Genomic DNA, 7240 nt, shown 5'->3' with positions numbered 1-7240 from the left:
TTATGTTAACGCCAACATCCACGACACGTGCGAAGGTCCTCTCTACTTCTGCACTGTAATTCTTCATACCTAAATTGACATTCTCTATTTCTGAAAAGGCTTCAGTTACTTGCTCACTTAAGCTATTTTCAAATTTTGACATTAAATATTGATTAGTGAATAAAGGTTTTAACTGTCGTTTAGTCGTTACTCCACAGCACCAATGGGCGAAATCTCCTATCACACTTAAACTCCTCTGGACTCTAGCAGACATACTATTAGACTTTACATATACATCGGATTTCCCACTGAGGCTCGAGTTCAGCCATTTCACTTGCTGTCCTATTCTTTTATCGGCCTGAAGAATCCATGCGAACAACATACATTGGGGATCATTTAATACTCTGTTACAAAAACCATTATTCTGTGGCAGTGACAAATGAGCCATATCGACCTCTGGCAACACACTTTGATACACTAGAGGAACTGATGACTCGTACATCACCATCTCGGGTATCTCTTTCCAGTACACCCCTGTAGTTACAGATATCGGCACCCGGGTGTCGCTGTGCATCCCGGTAACTGCGACTGCAAACAAAATACACTTACACGTAACTAGATACATCACCGCTATCTGGTATTCCATAGCCGCTCACCTCGTTCCTGTCTCTGTCAGGACTTAGGTACACACACAAATAACACAATTAAACAAGAAATAAAATGTTAAACACTGTACGATAAATAGCAATTATTTGAAAATTATTAAATCAGTTCTGAGAATAAACGTATATGAATATATATAATGAACCACGATTATGGGACTCAGGTTGTCTTCAGTTCACTTATGTCCACGCGACACTGACACTAACCGAACGAATTGTCCTCAGCAAGGTCTTCACACTCTCCCCTTCCGTTCGAACTTTGATCTTGCTGACGGCACGTTCATAGTTCATTCACCGGCTATTGATTGTCGTGAAGCACACCTTCATGAGTTCCTCATTTCGTGTACTAATGTTAAGGTTTTACTACCACTCACTACAATTCACAATAAATTGGAAAGTCCAAGAATTGAACATGGTCCTACATTAATAATTATTAATCTACCTTTTACTAAATATTATTTACAACTACTTTTAGTCCATCTTGTTTTGTTTACCATAACCCTCTCACAGTGTCCTAGGGTAGTACCGCTTCAGCCGACTAACGTGAATTGTGTCCTGGAACGGAGGCTTCTTTCCTTTGGTGACTAGTATCACGTAGTTCACGTCCGATAGCTTAGCCTCGACCTGGTATGGTCCATACCATCTGTGTAGCAGCTTAGTCGATCTACCCTTCTTGCGGATGGGAGTCCACACCATTACTTGTTCCCCTGGTTCAAATTCCACATGTCGATGGGTCCTATCAAACCTCTGTTTCTGCTTCTTCTGTGTACCGCTGACTATCTTCTGTACGTCTTCACGGCACTTCTGAACTCTCTCCAGCACTTCCTCGACTTGTGGGTCCTCTGACGCATGTTGGCGTAGGGACACGTCTATGGGGAGTCGTGCTTCTCGACCATACATAAGGAAAAAGGGTGTGTGTCGAGTTGTCTCTTGTACAGACGTGTTATAGCTAAAGCAAGTAAGGCTTACATACAAATCCCAGTCTCTCTGGTTAGTGCTGACATAATTCGACAGCATTTGGGCCAAAGTACCGTTAAAATGTTCTGTCAGTCCATTACACATGGGGTGGTAGGCAGTTGTAAATAATGGTCGTATTCCCAATCCTTTTAACAATTCTTTCACCAAGGAGGATGTGAAATTCGTCCCTCTATCTGACAATATCTTCTTTGGGCATCCGAACTTACAGATTATCCTGTTTACTAGGAACTTCGCTGTTGTTTCAGCAGTCGTGGTTCTCGTTGCCTCGGCCTCTGCCCACTTTGTGGCGTAGTCTACTGCTACTATTATATACACATTCCCTTTCGCTGACCTCGGAAACGGTCCCAAGAAGTCCACTCCTATGGTGTCTAATGGCTGTCCCACGGGAATAGGTTGTAAGAACCCTGCGGCTGCTCGTTTGGGTGTCTTGCGACTCTGGCAGTCCGGGCACGTTTTTACGTATCGTTCAACTTCCTTAACCATATTTGGCCAGTAGTATCTGCTTTTTATCTTGAAGAATGTTTTACTGAACCCCAGATGGCCGCCAGATAACGGACTGTCATGACATTCAAATAACACCTCATCTCTGATACTTTTTGGGACCACTAGTAACTTCTTGTGACCTACATGTGCGACATTCTTCTTATATAGTAACCCGTCTTCAACCATAAAGCTCTTAGCCAACCGTCGATCTGCGCTAGCTGCTCCGTCGGGGTCTTGAACTGCTTCTATTATCCTCTTGCAATCGGGATCTTCTCTCTGTAGACTGGTGAGATCTTTCAGGTTAATTGCTAACATTGGGATATCATTGGTCTTGTCCTGATCCTCCGGATCGTCTGCCCCTCCGTGATTCCTTGATAGACAGTCTGGTACCACGTGCAATCTCCCTTGCTTGTGTTTAATCTTGTAGTCAAATTCCATAAGTTTGAGAGCCCAACGGCCCAGTCTGCCCGATAGGTCTCTGTTCTTGTCTAACCAACATAGCGCGTGGTGGTCCACCACTATAGTAAACTTTCGGCCCCACAAGAACTGCCTAAAATGTTGCGCCGCCCAGACCACAGCGATGCACTCTTTCTCAGTTGTAGTGTATTTCTTCTCGGCATCCGATAACCTTCGCGAACCATACGCTACTGGAAGCACTGTCTCTCCATCCTTTTGCATAAGGGCTGCGCCTACTCCTTGGTCACTCGCATCAGTGTGCAACTCAATGGGCAACTCTGGGTCAAAATGTCTCAGAATTGGAGCTGATGTCAGGCGCTCCTTCAGATCTACAAAGGCTGCCTCCTGTTCAGGACCCCAATGGAATCTTACATCCTTCCTGGTAAGATGGACTAAAGGACCAACTACCTTAGAGAAATTCGGCACAAAAGATCTGTAATAATTACACATACCAATAAAGGATCGCAGAGCTCTTAGTCGTCTTGGAGCCTCAAAGTCTTTTACTACTTGTATCTTGTCAGGGTTGGGACTTATACCTTGGGCGTTTACCGTATGTCCTAAGATCTTGACTTCGCTATACCCGAACGAACATTTGGTTGGATTAAGAGTCATAGAGGCTGATCTAAGCCTTTCCAAGACCTGCCTTAATCTGCTCAGCATGTCATCATATGCTGGTGCCATGACCAATACGTCATCAAGGTAAACCAGACAGCTCCCCCATTTCAACCCTGCTAGTACCTGGTCCATACATCTCTGGAACACCGCTGAGCTAGTCTTGAGTCCAAAGGGGGTACATTCCCACTCCCAAAGGCCGTCTGCCGTTATAAAAGCAGTTTTGTGCTTATCCTCCTCCTTAATTGGTATTTGCCAATAACCAGAGTTCAGGTCGAGGGTGCAGAACCATTGACATCCGTTCAAGTATGTCAATATATCTCCAATTAATGGTAAGGGATACGCTAGATCTTGGATACATAGGTTCAATTTACGGTAATCTACACAGAACCTCCATGTGTCGTTCTTCTTCTTTACGAGTACAACTGGGGATGCGTAAGCGCTGTTACTTTTCCGGATGACTCCTTTCGTTAGCATTTCATCCACCTGCTCCCTGATAATCTCTCGCTCACGATGCGACACCCTATAGGGAGGTTGATGCACTGGGGTATCGTCAGTGAGCGGAATGGCCAGTTCACACACGTTTGTTCGTCCTATTTGAGATTTCTTCCAGGCAAAGCGGTCTCTAAACTCTGTCAGCAGTTTAAGTAGGGCTTTTCTTTTCTCTGGGGATAATTGCGGATTAATATCTATGTTCGCCTCCTCAAGCTCGCTCTTTTCTTGTCTTGCTACCTCAACTTCGTTGGTCGGTTCTTCTCGCAGTTCACAGATTTCATATACCTCCGCTAACACTTCGCCTCTTTGTAGGCACCTTTTATCATCTGCCAGATTCATCACCAATACTTGGTTAGGTGGCTCGGCGTGAGTCAATCCGTAGGGCACTAGAACAGATTTTTCTCTAAATATTCCTTCCTTTGGTTCCATAACTCCTAAAGTGGGCAACAAACCTTCGTACTTAATTTTCAGGAGTCTCTGACTTCTTGGAGGGAGTTCAGTAGAATCATCACATATTACTCTCGCCTGTATCGGTTGTCTTTCTTCAAACTGTATCTGCTTCAACCACGAGGGGTCTGGAGGTGGACGCAAATACTTGGCGTCTTTTTCCGCGCTGAGGAAATCTACTGAGATTTTTCTTCCGTTGGCGATTATAAATTGGGCTCTTCTCCTCGAGAAATCTATTGTTGTACCAAACTTCGGGTGGAAATCGTTACCCAGGATACAACAGTCACCCACTCCTTTGGCCACAAACACTGGGAACAATAACACACAGTGGCTGATTTCTAAGATAATTTCTATTCTACCCAAAATCTGTACCGGCTCATCGGTGGCTGTCTTAACATTCATTCCTTGTACTGCTTTAATCCTGTCTCTCACGTTGGCTACCAGATTCTCATCAACACAACTCACACAGGCCCCAGTATCTAATATTATTGGCATTGTCCTCTGATTTAATTTTCCTTTTATTTCCAATACTCCCACGGTCCTAACAGTACTGGCCTCGGGACGAGGGAATTCCTTGGGTATAGCGTTGGTAAAATCCCCACGGCGATACTCATGGCGTGGATTACGGTTGTATCTCCTCCATGTGTCATGCCATTCTCGGCGCTCATGTTCTTGGCACAAGACGCTCATCCTCTGTTGTCGGGAGCTCATTCTAGCGGAACCACTCGCTCCCTGATTTAGTGGTTCCCTCTGTCGTTTCCCTGATTTCCTGAGCGACAGGCAACAGCATAATGACCGGGTCTATTGCACTGGTAGCATATCACTCGACCGTCACTAGTTCTTCCACGATTCGAGGTGGAGTAGGCTCCTCTTGCTCTCCCTCGGTTCCACCTTCCATACTGTTCACCATCTTGTGCTCTTCTTTCCCTCGGAACTTCGAACTGAACCCTTGGCTGTTGCTTATTGTTCTCAGTCATGCGGCCTCGTGTATCTCGATTCTTCTCCTGCTGTTCTAGAAGACGCATGCTTAACTTGGCAAATTCAGATGTTAAGTTTTCTAGTTTGCTTTCTAGCTCCTGTGTTCTTTCCGTCTTGGATGGCTGACTGGCGTTCCCTGTAGTTGTCGCCTTTGATGAGACTTCCCCCAGTAGGTGGTCTACCCGCTGTCCAGCCATGAAACGTGCGGTCTGGATCTTCCTTACGTTAGCCAGTAGGCTTTCTAGAGTGTCATTGGTCATCACCATCACTTTCTCCAATAGAGATGGCCTTAATCCTCTTAAAACATGTTTGATCTTAGTTCTCTCGTTCATTCCGGGGTCCACTTTTGAACATAAATTTAACACATCTTGTACATACGATTCTACGGGCTCCTCCTCCCCTTGCATCCGCATCCGCAGTCGGAACTCCATCTGTTCATCCCAAGCGATTGCTTGAAACGTATCTTTCATTCCATTCTTTACCCGCTCCCAGGTGATATTGGCTCCTAAAGATTGCTCTAGGTTTTCGTACCATTTCAGAGCTGCCCCTTCCAGGTAACAGGGGAGAATAACCAACATCTTATCCTCGTTCCAGCCATTGGCCTTTGCCACTCTCCCAAATTGGGCTAGATACTCCTCCACGTTGTCCTCCATTCCGCCCCTGAACTTTCCTGGAGTAATAACAGGCCCCCTGGCTTCAGCCATAGCTTCTACTTCCTCTTCACCGTCAGGACCACTACCAGGTAGGGGAATTAAATCGACTTCAGCTACGGTTCTTACTTCCTCAAGATGTCTTTGGGGTTGTCCTGGGTCTTCGGGAACCTCACTAACTGATGTCAGCCTTGACTGACTTCTTGTTTTTACACTAAACTTGATGTTTGGGGACGACATACGATTGCTCCACCCTATCACGAATTAAGATTTAAATAAAAACCAAATCAGAACAAAATTAAATCAAAACAAAATCACAATCACAATCCAAATCAAATCAACAATTTAAATATACATATTCCCCTGAACACAAGGGTTATTCAAAACATCACAACATTTCAATGCCGCGACAGTCGTCGTACCAATTGGGTTTGACCTGGCCTACCCATGGACAAGCTCTCTTTTTTTTTAACTACTTTATAAAAACAAAAACTATTTCTCAAAATTATTCTATTCACCAATAAAAAGAAACAGCTTTGTTTACATCACGGGTAGGTTGCCTCCCTTACCGGTACCTTGGTTCGACGCACTGTGGCTGCTAAGTAGGCTACTCTTACAACAACTACAAAATTATGTTCGGCTTACAAGCTACGAGAAAACAAATAAAATTATTTACTCCAGATTACACTTTGCTTTCAAAAGGTAACTACAATTATTTGGATCAAAAACTAACTTTCTGTCTTGTTCTTTCAATCTACACATTTTTTTTCAACTTAATCAATTTACTTAAAAAAACAATCCGAATGTTAAAAGAAATATTCACTATTATATTATATTACTATTAAATATTATATTACTAACCTGGGATCGTTAATCCGTCTTTGGTTCTGGATCACCTCAGGATACCCGGCTGCCTCCACCAATTTGTCACGCCTCCTGCTCAGCTGGGGGCGAAGGGGGTGTACTCAGGAACCAAACGCAGCTCAGATTACAGCAACTTTATTTAACTTAAACGACAACACTTCCGAACCCACGAACACCACGCGTCACGACCATCACTAGGCTAAGCCCTACACTAGATCGGCCCTCAGGGAGCTCGGACGTCCGCTCGCGCCGGAGTCCTCTCACGTACACACCGCCTCGGGCGCTCACCTTGCTGACCTCCCCCTCCAGTACTTCCAGACGGCGGGAACATGGGCCCCGACGTCACAATATATATATATATGTTTTCTCTTGATAAGAACAGTAATGCAAATGATTTTATTGCTCTGAAAATGTCTTAGACAAGAAGTGGGTTACACAAAGAGACTCATTTTAACTTGAGTAGACTTTTTAGACCAAAATATACATATATAACTTCTAAATCGAGGCAAAATGGCAAATAGTACTACAGCACCAGAAATAACTTAGATTGGAGGTTATTTAATAACTCATAATATATTATGATCTCGTTGACACTTTTGATCGAAGAAGACTAATATATGTATATATTTTCTTAAT

Source organism: Homalodisca vitripennis, chromosome 1 (assembly GCF_021130785.1).
Source record: "Homalodisca vitripennis isolate AUS2020 chromosome 1, UT_GWSS_2.1, whole genome shotgun sequence".
Taxonomy (NCBI): domain Eukaryota; kingdom Metazoa; phylum Arthropoda; class Insecta; order Hemiptera; family Cicadellidae; genus Homalodisca; species Homalodisca vitripennis.
Note: the sequence above shows the minus strand (reverse complement) of the source record.